This window comes from Stegastes partitus, unplaced genomic scaffold (assembly GCF_000690725.1).
Source record: "Stegastes partitus isolate 25-593 unplaced genomic scaffold, Stegastes_partitus-1.0.2 Scaffold10, whole genome shotgun sequence".
Lineage (NCBI taxonomy): Eukaryota > Metazoa > Chordata > Actinopteri > Pomacentridae > Stegastes > Stegastes partitus.
The window spans coordinates 447219-451170 of record NW_007577741.1 but is presented as its reverse complement, the minus strand read 5'-3'; positions in this window follow the sequence as shown (position 1 = coordinate 451170).

Genomic DNA, 3952 nt, shown 5'->3' with positions numbered 1-3952 from the left:
TTTCTGTCTTGAACACGTATGACTGAATTAATAAGAGAAAGAGATTATTTTCATGATAAAAACTTCTAAATACCAAACTCTGATACACAGAGATGGGTTTTTAGAGGTTTAGTTAATGACCAGAGAGGGACTTTAACCTCTGGTATCCTGTCAGCAGGGGGAGGCTGCTCTGCAAACAGCTGAGACTCAGATACAGACGGCTTTATGCTCGAGCACATATTTTACATTTTTAGAAAACTGATGACTTTGAAAACACATCAGCGTTGTCCTACCTGCACAGGGTTCATCTCAACTTTACCACAGCACAGTTCTCCCTGAGGTAAAGTGTTGAACACATGCTTTTTAACAATCACAACTGTCATGAATCATGTCCAACACACCATCTCTGTAAACACAGTATTTTCCTTGGATATTAGTCATTTAAATGGGGCGTGCTGCATCGCTGCTCTGCCTGACAGTAAAGAATGAAAAGTAAATTACAGAAATCCTCTGGGGCAAAGCGTTCAACAAGTGTTTCCCCTTTAGGGAGTCTTTTCATTAACAATGTAAAAATTGACAGCTGCCTCCTCCCACTGCTAATCTTACTGCACCTGTTTACTCCTAAATATGCAAGTCAGACACTTTAGAGTCCTGCGTTATTGCTGGAGGTCCCTCCTGACTGCGCACACAGGAGGCAGACAATTATTGTAGTCTTTGTCCCTTTTTAATTCTTATGCGTAAACATCAGCACACAGCCAAATGTGTTGTTTTAGAATATGTTTCTTTACATGCTGAATAATTTAACCCTGTTAAGCCTAAATTCTGTCCCCTGATAAGTAGCCTGGACTATGTAATATGCATTCACGAAACAAAAAAAGGCCCCACAACAGCCACTGAGACTTTCCATCAGTCTGCTTCTGTATTACCTCGGCCCACTCAGCATCACAGTATCTCTGACCACAAAAAAGAAAGCAGATATTACACAATCCTAACCCTGTTCAGGACTTTTGGGGTCTTTTGGACCCCAGGCCATTTGGTTTAGGTGACAGGTATTGTTTTTTTACATTTATTTTTGAAGATTCTTTTTTAAATATAAAAACATTTGTCATGCATTTGGAACCAAAAATACGTCAACTTATCAGAAAACTGATTTAACACAGTATAAAATAATATAATGAATACCAACAAATATTTTGCATATTTTCTTTCTTGGGATCCAATGGACCCCCAAAGACCTTCTGGCAACATCAAAGTCCTGAATAGGGTTAAACCAGATAAATGCCTTTAGAACAATAACTTAAGACGCATATACATAGATATAAACATGTCATTATTGTTGTAAGAGTAAAAAAAGGCCAGTCAAAAGTGACGCCACATCTGATGCTACATTAGATTCTAGTTCTGCTCTTTGATTAATCGTAATAAGAAGCAGTTTTACCCAGAAGAAGCTCTGCAGCAGATCTGCATCCTCCCTCGTCTCCCCTCAACGCTTTGTGTGTTCTGTGTCTCTTATGTTCAACTTATGAGCAACAGGCTTCGGAACGCTGCTGCATAAATCCAACATGATTTATAAAATGACAATAGGACTCAGACTGCTTCGTGGAACACTGATGGTCTGATATCAGAGCTAAATCAGACGCCGTATTTGTCTTTAAGCCACATAACGAGGCACGCTGCCTGCTGGATAGAAGGCATCGCTTGTCCAAACAGGACTACTGAGAGCAGCTGGCCGGCACCACTTTGGGTTATTGAATCATAGAAGCCAAAACATCCCATAACTCCCATCCAGGGTTTTCGTTGTCGGTGACCTATCGTGTTTCCTCTGAAGACCTCAGCCTACTGTTTCATATCCTTGCTGACTGACATTGGGAGCAGTTTGCTGGCTGCTCCACTCTTGGATTTCTTTTCTGGTCCTCGGCCAGGCTGCCAAAAATTCACGTTTTAATCCCCAACAGCTGACAAAGAAACACGGCCGCTCCGCATTAGATAAAGAAAGAGCTGCTCGCTGGAATGTGCTGACATGATAAGACCGATAATGCGGCAGCTTCACTCCGGTGCGCTGCATTGTAAACCTGTGGCGTCAGGGCACCGGTAACTTCCTGAGAATCTGGCTGACATACCCACACCTGGTTGTAGACATTTAGAAAAAACCTGAAGCAGAATGGAGGAAAGTTCTCTCCATCCATCAGGTGGTGGAGTCCAGAGGTCAGAGGTCACTGCTGATCCATAAAACACATCTCTTATAATCATCACAGACTGAGAAAAACACAAATACAGTTACTATTATTCGTTTAATGTGATAAAACTACAACCTAACTGCACTGGTCAACTTTTATCTATTAGACATTCATGCTACTTAGAACAAATGTAATGAGTTAACATCTGATTTGCATATTTAAACCCTACAATTCAGTAGCTTGTAATACAAAAAAATAATTGTTTTGATGTCAAACAGCCAACAAGGGAAGCTTCATGGGTGTATCGATTATTTATCAGCACCAAAGTAATATCTGTGTTTCTTCTTAATTTGGCATCAGAGAGGAACAAAGCAACATTTCATTTGGTGCTGTAAAGAAAAACAAACACTGATATTCAATTAACTGATTGGGTCCAGGAGAAAAAAAGACATTCTAAGACTCCAGGTTCTCAAACATGAACATCCTCTCCTGGATTTCATTGTCTCATATAATAGCTATTTGAATATCTCTGAGCTTTGAACTGGAAGTTAAACAAAATTCACCCGAAATAATTCACAGAACCATGCATCCAGTAATCTGAATAGTAATCATCCCACTCTCACCCAACCGGTCGAGGCAGATGGCCGTCCCTCCCTGAGCCTGGTTCTGTCGGAGGTTTTTTTTCCCCTGTGGGGGTTTTCGGTTCCTTCCCACTGTTGCAGACTGCTGAAGCTTATAGGGAATCCAAATGCTTTGGATTGTTGGGTGTTTCTGTTTTTGCCTTTGTTAAGCACTATGAGATGACTGTTGTTGTAAATATGCGCTATACAAATAAAATTGAATTGAATTAATCATATTAATCAAAATTATCAATGAATCAAAAGAGATTATTAAACTAGAGAGCCCTCAGTAGAAGGATATAGCTGTTTACCTGATTCTGTGTTTTACTGTGGGCCTACTTGAGGATGAACTTACCTTGACGTTGCCTGAACAAGAGCTTAAACTATCATGTAATGCAGATATTTTGCGTGGAGGGGAAGCGTTTTGCTGTAATTTACGGCTATGGCTAAGCACCTAAGACAGGAGTGTCCAATCCTGGTCCTGGAGGGCCACAGTCCTGCATGTTGTAGATGTTTCCCTTCTTCCAACACACCTGATTCAAATGATCAGCTCATCATCAAGCTCTGCAGAAGCCTGATAACGATTCTGATCATTTGAAGAGGGAAACATCTAAAACATGCAGGACTGTGGCCCTCGAGGACCAGGACTGGACACCCCTGACCTAAGAGTTATGATCGTGAGTTTGACCTTTCATCCAACATGGGTTCCTCTCTCATTGTAATAAGAATCTATGTGTTAATTTTACACCTTTTCCAAGCTCTAATGGATTTAAAGTTTGTGATGATGCAAGACCTTCAGTATGACCTTGACCTTTGTTTCAAGGTCGTCACCAGTTTGCCTCGAATGTCTTCCTATGTTAGTAAACTAAACTAAAGTGTTTTTGTGCATTTTCAGTCATACAGAGGTGTTTTTGGGAACCTTTGACCTCTGTAGTGGTCACCAACGCATCTATTGACCCCAAAATCTCATCACTCCGAGGAGGGACCATACTGAGGTTATACATGAAGTTTTAGGTTCAAACTCATCTCCTGTAAAGCGCTAGAGTGTTAACAGACAAAAACAAACACACGGGTACGATTGCTCTATAGCTGCCCATCGATGGGCCACTATAACAATTATAAAAAAACTATCTGCTCAATCTTATTTTAATTTTCGGAGAGTCTGTTATTTCAAGC